Consider the following 13064-nt stretch of genomic DNA (forward strand, 5'->3'; position numbering starts at 1 on the left):
AGTTCCTGCTAGGTTTAGATTTTGCCACCGGAGGACATGCCATGGAAGGCAGACACCCACCCTAACCGACCTCCACAGTCGTCCTATCAGAGGTATATATCCTTTCTCCCAGATGGGAATCCTTCCAGATGTGACTCCTGCAGTGCCGAGCCCCCGAGAAGCTGTCGCACTCAATAAAGGAGATTGTGTTTCCCAACTTGCTCGCTTAACTGACACTCAAGAGTTCCTATGTCTCTCCTATTTTACTTTTTATAGGGCTGTTTCTGGGATGAGCTGCTAATATTACCTTGTTAAAATTTGTCTAAGTAGGTCTGAGGAAGTGGCTTATTCAGTGAAATGTTTGCTGTGTACCCATGAAGACAAATACCTGAGCTCAATCCCCAGAACCACGTTTAAAAATTTAAGGAAACTAAAACAAGTGACTGTAGTAGCCTGCTCCCATAATGCAGTGTTACTGTGGCAGCCTGCTCCCATAATGCAGTGCTACTGTGGTGGCCTGCTCCCATAATGCAGTGCTACTGTGGCGGCCTGCTCCCATAATGCAGTGCTACTGTGGCGGCCTGCTCCCATAATGCAGTGCTACTGTGGCAACCTGCTCCCATAATGCAGTGCTACTGTGGTGGCCTGCTCCCATAATGCAGTGCTACTGTGGCAGCTTGTGCCCATAATGCAGTGTTGAGGGGCGATGGAGAACAAGAGTTGTCCTGGAAAGCAATCTAGGAAGAAATCAGATGTCAACCTCTGATCTTCACATGCAGTACACCTACATACACATGTATACACCCACGTGAACACCCACAGGTTATCTAAACACATTTTGTAGGTACCTGGTAGTTAAACACTTACATACTGATAAATATTTAAGTGGGTCTCCCTCTCCCTCTCCCTCTCCCTCTCCCTCTCCCTCTGCCTTTCCCTCTCCCTCTCCTTCTCCCTCTCCCTCTCCCTCTGCCTTTCCCTCTCCCCCTCCCCCTTCCCTTCTTAAAGATTTATTTATTTTCATCTTATCTGTAAGGGGGTTTTCCCTGCATGTATGTGCACTGTGGGGGGGGGGGGTACAGTGCCTTGTAGAGACTGAAAGAGGGTACCAGATACCATGAAACCAGTTAACAGCTCTTTGTGAGCACCCTGATGTGGACGCTGGGAACCAAACCCCAGCATTCCACTCAAATGGCAAACAGCAACAACCCTTAGCTGCTAAGTTGCCTCCTCAGTCCCTGTGCATTTTTCAGTTTCTTGCCCAGCCACCATATGTACTAAGTGCAAATCTTTGTCCCTGAAGTTTTGACTCACTTGAATCATTCCTGTCTTCGGGGTGACCGCTCAGATGAGAGACTGCTGGGAGGATGTTTTGCATTCATAAACCTTCCAGGTCTCCCTCCACACCACTGAAAGAATTCCAGTTCCTGCCAACAGTGTTTGAGGATAGCCCAACAGCCTACGTGATTTTCTTGGATACTATTCCAAAGGCCTCGGGAGTCAAGGGAGGGCAATTTTTATTTGTCATACAGGCCAAAGAGAGAAGGGCTGGGCTCAGTGACTTTAACTCAGTATTTGGTGTCTCCTGCAAAGCAAATCTCATCCTATAGTCTGGCTCTGCATTTCATTTCCAGGATGAAATACCATGAGCTTCCTTTGAGAACTTCACAGTCTCCTCCACAAGCAGTATTTACACAGACAGCATCAGAGATGCAGGAGATGGGCCAGGTGTCTGTGGTCCCACACTTGAAGGGCAAGAGATGCTCATGGATCCAAGTGTCTTGAAACCTCCTGCAATGCTAATGTTGAGTGAGTTTACATTGGCCATTTCCAGAGATGATTATATTGAATCACAAGGGCTCTGGTCTAATGAACAGCTTAATCCAGGGATGGACTATTTGAAGGGTAGACCCGTGAAAGGAGAATGGGAGAAAGTGGATCACTGCAGTGACTCCTGAGAGCCACGTCTTGCCTTGGTCCTTTCTGTCATGGCTCTGCTTCCTGCCCACTGTGATGTGAATCCTCTGTATGTTCCCTGGATGACATGAATAGAACCGTTCTAACCCACAAAACCCTCTCCACCTTGATGACTGAAACCTCTAAAATCATTAGCTAAACTAAGCCCAACCTCTCACAGATTCATCACAGCTCCAAAGAGGAGCTAATACATCCCTGGAGCAACACTTAACCAGAATCCTAAGTCTAGGGTGGGGTTGTTTGCTCAAACGTGAGTGAGGGGCAGAGTTCTTGACAGCTAATGACTGGCAGAGGGGACCCTGTGGAAAGTGGAAAGTGTCAAAGCAGGTGGTACAGTGAGATGGAGGTGGGGTGACATGCATCAGGGCAGGCACAGTCAAGGCTTGCTTGTCTGTCTTGCTAACAGAGGATGGGCAGGGAGGAGGGACCAGTATGACCAGACCAGAGCCCAGACACATTCTTGCACTACCAGAGAACGCACATGGCCAACACTGAGCGATGGGATCTAACTGACCCAGAAAGACACTTGAATATGATTGTTTCATAAATTACATCTTTATTGATTTTAATCACACGGGAAAAATGAATTTCACAAAGTACATTACCCAACACTTAGTTGTAAATCGATGTAAAAACTGGGTAATTTTGTGGATAACCACTGAACTGGGAGACACAAAGTTGAGGGGAAATAAGGGATGGGATGATGTTATTGTGTGAATGCATGTGCAGGTGTGTGTGTGTGTGTGTGTATGTCTCTGTGTGTGTCTGTGTGTGTGTAAATGTGTGCAAAGGTTTGCTATACAATTAAAAAGGCATGGGCCAATGAAGTGGCTCAGCTCGCCGCCAAGCCTGATGGCCAGAGTTTGATTCCCGGGACTCACATGATAGAAAGCGAGACCTGACTCTCACAGTGTGTTCCTTGACCTCCAGAGACATGCAGTGGTATGCCCATCCCCTCAAAAATAAATAAAATATTAAGATATAAATTTTAAAAATTAACCCATTACCAGTTCAGTGCTGGAGATGTAACTCAGAGGCAAGATACTTGCGTAGCCTGCCCAAAGCTTTATATTTGGTACCCAGTGATGGAAAAAAAAATAAAAGAAATACTACTATACTTGGTGAACTTACAGAGGTATGTGCATACATACAAGATTAATAAATAATATGAAGTTCAAAAAGAAAGAGAATGGAAGAAAATCAAGCAATGAACTGGGAAAAGTGCATATGTTGGATATGAAGGATTTGTATCCGGGGTGTATGAAAATCTCTTAAAAGTTCATAAAGTCACCCTACTAAAATGGACATTTATTTACTCTTCTGTATAAGATGGGAAATAAGAATATGATGGTCACAAAATATTAATATTAGGAAAACATAAATTAAAACTACCTTGAGATACTTTCCATCTCTCAAATGCACAAAAAAACAAACAAACAACAAACAAACAAACAAAAACCCAAGCGCCAATCAATGGATTAGCAACATGTGGATTAGCAACATCCATTCAGTGGAATATTATTCAGCCTGCAAAAGGAGGGAGAGTCTGCAATACCCTCCAACCTGCATGAAGCTTAAGCCCCCGTGCTGTGGAATAAGCCAGCCACAATGACAAATTAGCATAAGACCCAACTAATGTAACAGCCACAGTACTTAAGATTGGAAACAGGAAGTAGGGTGGTGGCGGCAAGGGCTGTAGCTACAATGGGTGAAAACTTTTTTAATGGGAAGAGAGTTGAGAGGGAGTCTGTGGGTAGATGGTGATGGTAGGCGCACACACAGGAATGCCACTAAACTATGTACTCAAATGGTCAAGCTGGCCCATTCCAGGGCATTTTACCATAATAAACACACACTGAAAAATCAAGCAAACAAACAAAACAAAACAAAACAAAACAAAACAAAACAAAACACTCCGATGTCTCACAGCCTTTGGAAATGACCACAGAGGGAAGGAGGAGTTGAGATGACCACACTGCATCCTTCATGAATGCTGAGGGACAACAAACATGTCACGGTCACTTTAGAATAATGCCTGTCAGTGTCCTGTGTGAGCATGCATTCATGTATGCTTGTGTGTAAGTGTGAATTCGTGTGTGCTTGTGTGTGTGAGAGAGGGTGTGTGTGTGTGCTTCTGTGTGAATGTGAGTATGAATGTGTGTATGCTTGTGTGAGAGTGTGTGTGCTTGTGAGTATGTGTGAATGTGTGTATGCTTCTCTGTATGTATTTCTACATGTGTATGAGTGCGAGTGTGTGTGCTTGTGTGTGAGTGTGACTGTGTGTGTNTGTNTGTGAGTGTGAATGTGTGAGTGTGAATGTGCATGTGCTTGTGTGTGACTGTGTGTGCTTGTGTGTATGTGAATATATGTATGCTTCTTTGTATTGGTGTATTTCTGTGTATATATGTGTGTGAGTGTGTGTACTTGTATGTGTGAATGTGTGTATGCTTCTCTGTATGTGCATTTCTCTGTGTGTGTGTATTTGTGTGTAAATGTTTGTGTGTTTCTGTGTATGTGTGTGTGTAAATGTATATTGCTTCTGTGTGTGTATGTGAATGTGTGTGCTTTTGTATATGCACTTCTATGTGTGTGTGTGTGTGTGTACTTCTGTGTATGTGCTTGTGTGTGAATGTGAGTATTTGTGCTTGTGTCTGTGGATGTGCATATACTTCTCTGTATGTATGTATTTCTGTGCATGTATGTGGGTGGATGTGAGTGTGCTTCTGTGTATGTGTGTGTGTGTGTGTGTGTGTAAATGTGTGTGTGCTTCCTTGTATGTATGTGTGCTTCTGTGTGTGTATGTGTGTGAATGTGTGTGCTTCTATGTATGTGAGTGCATGAGAGTGTGTGTGTATGTGTGTGAATGTGCTTATGTGTGAGTATGTGTATATATGTGTAAATGTGTGTGTGCTTGTGTGTGCGTGAGTGCACGATTGTAGGTATGAGTGTAGATGCCTTGACCCTCAAGCATTTGACACCTCAGGTGCTGATCTTTGCCCTCCACCTGTTTGAGGCAGCATCTCTCACTGCCCATCGCTGTGTTCATGGGGCTAGCTGGCCTGAAAGCGTCCAGGGAGCAGTCCGCCTCAGCCTCTATCTTGCCTTGGAGAATAGCATTGCAGATGCATGCTGCTGTGTCCAGATTTTCCATGAGCACCGGGAACTTGAACTCGGGCCTTCATACATGTGCAGTGAGGGCTTTATGAACTGAGCCATCTGCCCAGCTCCACATTGTTTTTTTGAGATGGGTCTCTCCTTAGTCTGAAGTCTACAGATTGGATGAGACTGGATGATCAGTGAGTCCCAGGAATCTGCCTGTGGTGCTGTGATTTATAAGCATCCACCCATTGAATTCTTGATCCTCACGCGTACTTGGGGAAACACAATACCAACTGAGCTATCTCCCTGTCCTGACAGCTTCTTATAAAGTGGCACAAATGCTTAATGCATACGCTGAGTGTCCTCCTCTGGGTGTTTCCTGAAGATAGGAAGGCGCATGTTCTTGTATGAGAATGTGTAACAGACATATAACCAGACAATACCTAGATGCTCATTAGCTGTGAACTATGGCATACTCCTGCAGTGGAATAGTACTAGCAATTCAAAGGCACGAGCTACTGGAGACTGGAGGGATGGCCCAGCAGGTAAGAGAACTTGCTCCTTTTGTAGAGGACAAGGAGTTCAGTTCCCAACACCCACATGGCAGCTCATAGAAGTTTGTAACTCCAGGCTCAGAAGATCTGATCCCCCTTCTGGCCTCTAAGTCACTGAACAGTGGATAAAGTGTTTGCTGTACAAGTCCCAGCATTGATGTAAAAACTCACTGTCCACAAAAACCTCAGTTTGGTTGCTTAGGAGACTGGATAAACTTACATCACTGTTAATATTACTTTACTGCTCGGGGAATGAAAATGTTTTCAAATGTCACACAGCCAGGCAGCTTTGTTCAGAAAGAAGTTAGGAGTAAAAGCCAGGGATATGACAAGCGTGTGTAGGCACCCGTGCATGTGTGTAAATGTGTGTGCATGTGCATGTATGAATGTACTCAGGTCACACACCTGACTGCAAGGTGCTCATTGAAAGTAGCAGTCAGTCAGACTCACAGTCATTGAATGGTGATGACTATGTGTCAATAAAGCTTTATACATGAACACTGACATTTCAACTACGTAATCATTTGCATGTGTCATATAGAAAGTACAGCTTGAAGACAGGATCTGACCCATGGGCAGTACTAATTTAAGTCACCCGACAACGTGGTGGCTCATCTTTTGTGGGAAAGATCTATTCAAAATTGGTCTTGATATATCAGGGGCCTCATGAGATGGCTCAGTGAATAAGGGTGCTTGCTGTTCCAGCATGAGGACCTGAGTTCAAATCTCAGTACCTGGGTAAAAAGTTGGTATATATATATATATATATATATATATATATATATATATATATATATGCTGAGATCCCAGTGCTGTGTGGGAAGGTGATGGCAGAACCTCAGGGCTTACTGGTTACTAGGCTAGTTCTGGGGTTAGTAAAGACCTTATCTTAAGTGGGTAAATCAGAGGATTATAGACTGGGACACCATGTCCCCCTATGGCCTCTATGTGCATACATGGGCATGTGCATCTGCAAACACAGGTGTGCACACACCACACACAGAAACTCACACAGCAACCATATACTTAAAACTGTCCTCTCCTGTCCCAAAGTGAGGTGAGCACTCCATGTACTGTGACTCAGCCCCACCTTCAAGGAGGGGTCTCAGTGGCATCTTAATCCCCGAGGAGTGCTTGAGTGTGGATATTTTAATTAACACCTACATCTAATTGACAATGAACAGCCAGCGGGCTTCTCGGCTTAACAAAGCAAACAAAGGATTTATTTAAAGAATCGTGAGTTTTTAACTTTAACTCCCTTAAAAAGAAAAAAAATCTCAGCCTCGCTCATGTCCCCCTGTCCGCAGAGTGACCGAGGAGATGAGGCCATCGGATAATTTTTAATTAAGGTGAACAAACTCTTGCTACCTAAAAGGTTTACTTAGGGGAAAGGTCTCAGACTGTTAACACATCAATATGTTTCTGTCCATTAACTTTTCCAGGGAGACATGTATGGCCTTAATGGTAATTGCAAGGAAGCCTCTCTCTTCCTCGTTCCCGGCTGTTTAGAGATGAGGCTTTAGAAACCATGGAAACTTCCCCAGAGGGGGTCAGGCTTCCACAGTAGCTCTTAATGACAAATCGTTACCTGGGGTTGTCAAAACAAGTTACGAATGCTAACTCCGCACTGTGCCAGAATTCAGGGCTGGGACACAAAACCCCAGGGTTCTGTGCACTGCCAGGTCTACAGAACCAGACACAAAAGGGCCCTGCAGAATGCCTGCACCCAGACCTTCCCACATGCCCTCCACAGGCACCAGACACGGAGTACTGAGGGTACTGTCACGCCCCAAGTATCTGTGAAAGCAATTAAGAAGCAACAAATTGTAAAAAACAAACAAACAAACAAACAAAAAACAAAAACAAAAACAAAAAACGCTCGGTCACTCGCCCCTCCCCCTTCCACTTACAGGCAGGAGATAAATTCTCCACCGGTCTGGGTTCTCAGAGCCCAGAGACAACCGCAACACAGTCTGCAAAGACACTTCAGCTCTGTGTTTCCATCTTTCCGTGTTTCTCCCCTTCCAGGGCTAAGGAGCCATTTTCCTTCCCTAAAATCTGTCAGCCCCTCCGTGAATGTATCGCTCTTTGTTAAAGGTGCTTGAATAGCCTGAGCTCTGGGTCCTTTCTAGTTTGGTTGTTTTTTGTTTTTTGGGTTTTTTTTTTTTTTNTCTTTTGTTTGTTTGTTTGCGTTTCTTGGTTTTTTTTTGTTTGTTTGTTTTTGATTTTTGAGACAAGCTCTCATATTGCCCAGGCTAGCCTGGAACCTAGCGGAGGCTGAGTCTAGGCCCTTTCCTTTCTTTTCCTTTCCTTCCTCTTCCTCTTCCTCTTCCTCTTCCTCTTCTTCTTCTTCTTCTTCTTCTTCTTCTTCTTCTTTTTCTTCTTTTTCGAGACAGGGTTTCTCTGTATAGCCCTGGCTATCCTGGAACTCACTTTGTAGACCAAACTCAGAAATCCACCTGCCTCTGCCTCCTGAGTGCTGGGATTAAAGGTGTGCGCCACCACGCCCGGCTTCCTTTTCTTAAATTACATTTTCATTTCCTTACGCTGGGCATGGGTATTTGTCCATGCGCACATGTGTACCTATGTGTGCTGTGGTCATGTGTGAACATTCTACAATTCTGAAGGCTGTGATGGAGTCTTTCCCTTCCATGTACGTGGCCATTCTGTGCCACTTGAAGGTGTCACCATGAGCCAGCCCCATAGTGTCACTCACCCAGCATTCAGGGACCTGTGTCCAAACATTCCCTGGAGTTAAAAAAGAAGTGTGTGTGTGTGTGTGTGTGTGTGTGTGTGCTCACGCGTGCACACATAAACATGTATATATGCTCATGTCCATGTGGAAGAAGCCAGGGAATGACACCAGGTATGATTCCTATGAAGCTGTTCATGTTGTTGTCTGTCTGTCTTTATCTGAGACAGAGTCTCTTATTGAAGGAACCTGGAGCTGGCTGGCTAAACAAGGCTGTCTGGCCAGTGACCCCCAGGGACCCTTCTGTCTCTACCTTCCCAATGCTATGGTATGAGGATTACAAGTGTGCACCACCATACCCAGCTTTTTAAACATGATGTCTAAGAGATCAAACTGCAGGCTTCACACTTGGGTGGCTAAGCACCTCGAGTCCAGTTCCAAAGCTCCAGCTTTTCACAAAGCTCATCCTGGCGATCAAGTCTGTCTGAACCAATCACGCATTTAAGAAGCCTGTGTTTAAATAAAGTCCTGTGGAAGCAGACCTAAGATTAGGACTTTTGTATGAAGTTGGGGATACACAATTCAACCCACAGCAGGGTTCCACTGAGGAAAGTGGGTGGGGCCCGAGGAAGCAACTGAATGTTCTACAGTGCGTGGGAGCTCCCCCATCCAGTACACAAAAAGTCTTTTAGCCCAGTAGCTGAAGAAAGCGACCACCTTGTACAGACCAATCACTTCTAAACAAGGATGGCTCTTCTGGGAAGGGCAAAATCAGCATTTATAGAGCAACTCTCCATTTTTTGCTCTAAGCAACCCTGCATCTGAAATAATAGCTCCTTTTTTTTTTTTTAAAAGGTCGACCCAAATCCGTTTTTTCTTAAAGCACTAAATTCCTCCTGCCTTCTTCGTTCTCAATACCCCACCCTTATCTGGGCTCCTTCACTGTTCTCAACAAGCTGCTCCTGGCGCTGGATTTTTTCTTTTTGTGCGTCGATGTGTGCAGGGGTAGATTAATACACCTTCTAAAGAAACTCATTTTCTCCTCTCTTAAAAAAAGAAGAAGAAAAAAAAAAAAAAACTGGTGACACACAGGAGAAATAAATTGAAGCAAACAACCTTTAGTAGCAGGGTGCACACCGCCAGAGACAGCAGGAGCCTGGGTTGCTTTAACTCAGGAATATTAGCGCTTTAAGGCTAAGTGGTAAGTACAAATTAGAATTACCATCTAAATGAACCCTGATTGCATTTGCCGGTTTTTGTTATTCACACCGGTAAATGAAAGACTAAAAAGACAAGTGTTTATACTCAAAATCTCCATTACATAACCACTTTGTACAGATAATTAGCAATAAAAAGCCAAATATTTCATGGCTGACAACCCCTGGCCCCAACTTTTTCCCCACTCTTAGTGATCAAAAGCACAAGGAAATTATTTTCAAGTGAGAAATTAAAAGCCGTTTGGGTGGGTGGGTGGTTGCGGTAGTTCACTCTATATTCCTGTGCTGGCCTTGAACTCGTGGTGAACCTCCTACCTCAGCCTCCTCAGAGAAGAGCTGGTTTTAAATGACGCCGTCTAAGCTTTGCACAGTTTCTCACAAGCTGTCACAAATGCAGCAGATGTGGTTCATTTCACGGGCGGGGGTGGGGGAGGGTTGGAAAAAAGGCTCTGAGTCCCACTGATGCGGAGTCGGGAGGGGCTGAGAGAGGACGTGTGTGTGTGTGTGTGTGTGTGTGTGTGTGTGTGTGAGTGTGTTTCTAAGACCAAGACACAGACAGATGCAGGCATGCACCTCCACCCTCCAAATCTGTCCACTGCTGTGAAAGGCACAACACAGGATCTTGAAGCCTCCAGGCACCTTAGTGGACAGTTTTGCCTTTGTTCCTTGTTCTCAGGCTGAACACCCACTGTAGAGGGCTTTTCTCTGGCCTTTGTCCACTGTCCTACCTCCAGGTGGTCACGCCTCCAAGTATCCTCATTCCCAGAATTCCAGCTACATGGCCCAAGCCCCGCCTCCCCTATTGCAGCTGGGACAGGCTCTTCCATCTTCACTCCCAAGAGAGTGCCCCATCACTGATGTGCGTGTGGGGGGGGATGTATGTGTGTATGTGTGTGCGTGAGTGTTGAGTGTGTGTGTGCATGTGAGTGTGCGTGTGAGTATGGTATATGTGTGTGTGTGGTGTATGTGTGTATGTGATGTGTATGAATGTGCATGCATGTGTGTGTGTGTGTGTGTGAGTGAGTGAGTGTGAGTGTGGTATGTGTGTGTATGTGTGTAATGTGTGTAATGTATGTATGTGGTATGTGTGTGCATGACTATGTATGTGGTGTGTGTGCGTGAGTGTGCATGTTAGTGTGGTGTGTGTGTGTAAGTTCCCTACACACTTGAGCCCAAGGGATGGCAAGAGGCAGTGATTTGCAGATTTGGACAGCTGTAGGGTCAGGACATCTATATACAGGTGTGGAAGCCTTTTCATGAGAGAAGGTGTACTGAGCTCGGGCTGGGGCACAAAGCGAACTCTTCAAATGGCAGCCACCGCGTGGAAGCCAGGCGCTATGTTCAACCCCAAGGCTTGGTAACAGGTGTGTCTGTAAAGTGGGAGAGGGAAGCATTTCCACTCAGCCATCAGTCACGTTGATTGGTGTAACTTAAACATTTACAGGTATGTCACGTGGGTCTCTATTTGCAACAGTCCCCGATCCTCCCAATGTTAGGAACGACATGCAGAAGAATCGGGCCTGCTGTGCACCTGCAGAATTTTCTCTAGTTGACAAACATAAAGTAAAAATAAGGAAACGTTCATGTTTTTCATTCTAACTCCATGTCTTCTTGCTAAACTAGAGACTCCATGTGCTCCCTCCATACTGGAGCTTGTGCTGTGGCTTAACTGTCCAGCTGTCCTGGAATGGCAGCAGTCCTGGCTTCCTTTGTATACGGTGGTCTTTGGGGGGGTGCATATTGATGGTCTCCCCTCTTTGTTCTTGCTCTTGTTGCTGCATTTGTGTTCAGAGTTCATTTCAGGAGCTACACATGAGGCGTCGCCACCCTCCTTGCTGTCTTGACTGCTGTCACTCGCAGCCTTCCAGCCCCTTCCTCCAGGATTTGGGGAGTAACCGCCATAGATGTTCTAGCTTCAGGACCAACCATGCTGAGGAAAGTCTTGAGGGTCTATCCTGAGGGGAATGTTTCAATTTGAGAGAAAAAAACCAGACAGCACATGGGTAGTGTTGCCAGGATTCAAACCCGGGTCCATCTGTTAGGGTGGATGCACTTCCTCCTTCCAGTTCCTTGCTTCACACCACACCATGAGAACAATGCTAGTGAGGTCTCAATGGCTTATATTATAAAAGTGTTCCTTCATGCTTTGCTCTGTTAGATCTTCAAACCCATGGGAAAATAGTGTAATTGGCTCATCTTGTAGGGAAGTAGAGGCAGAAAACAGAGAGATCTTGCCACAGCCTCCCAGGTGTCAGGTGCTGAAGTCCCTGGCCTTTTGAGAGGACTGTGGCTTACGTCTCTTCTTACATCTCTTCTCCTGTGGCTCAAACTGAGTCCTTCTAGTCATGGGCACAAAAGCCCCAGCAAAGGAAGAACCAAAAACACCACCACATTAAAACACAAACCCTAAATAATATCTAGTTTAAAAAAAAAAAAAAAAAAAACACATGCAAACATCAACTGGATAAAGAACACAGTAGGTTGGTCAACACAATCCCTCCCAGACAGGCCCACAGGCCAATGTGGGCTCCTCACTGAGCTCTCCTCTCAGATGAGTCTAAGTTATAAGAAGTTGGCCAGAGGGATGGATGACCTCCTGGCTCCAAAAGCAGAAAGACTCTGAATGCGAGCATGCGTGATTTCTGACCCCCAGTCTCTTCTCTGTAACTACTTTGTGCCCTTCCCAACCACAATTCATATTATAATACACAGCCTTCAGTTTGTTCTTGGTCTTTATGTCTCGGTCTTTCCATTCTTTTCCACCATTTCCGCCCTCTAAAAGTTTATGACAGAGGTAAGTGAGGGGTCCCTGAGGTTTTCTGGTACAGATGATTCTCACATAACTCCATGATAGTTTTCTTCCAATTGAAAATAACCTTAAGAAAATTCACACAACCTTGAGTATAGGTGAGATGTGTCCCAAACATCTTCAGCAAGAAAACAGATACAATTGAATTCCTAATTATTTTCCTTTTTATCATATCAAGCACTATCGCCATCATAACAACAGTGACCATCTAGCAATGACAACAGTATTTTTCACAGCAGAAGGAGGAGACATCTTTTCAGTCCTTGCCTTTATCGCTCATGTCTTCCCTGCTTAACTCCAAGCTGCTGTCTGCCTTCAAATTACCCTTGCAAATGAAAGGCTGTTATCTCTACACTTCTGACTTTATGATACCTTTGTGATTAGGGCATCCTGGGGTGACTTCTTTTCCTTTCTCAGTGAAGTCGTAGATTTATGAGATTCCTTCCAAATGGAAGATATTTTTCGCAATCAACCAAAAACGTGCATTTTTGTTCCACTTCCAAAATAACCGCATTTTAAAAAAGTTTGATTCTTCCACTGCCATGTCACTTCCTGCTGCCCTTCCCAACGAGCTCAGTCACATACATAGGTTGTTGTGGCTCAGAAGTATCATGAGGCCCCAGATTTCCCTCCATGGGCCTTGTCCTGTAGTTGATCAGGAAAGCACTGACAATAGAAATGAAATTTGAAAAGTATCTGACTCTCCCCCCTCCCTCAGGTATACTCTGCCCCCTCCC

Source organism: Mus pahari, chromosome 6 (genome assembly GCF_900095145.1).
Source record: "Mus pahari chromosome 6, PAHARI_EIJ_v1.1, whole genome shotgun sequence".
Taxonomy (NCBI): Eukaryota; Metazoa; Chordata; class Mammalia; order Rodentia; family Muridae; genus Mus; species Mus pahari.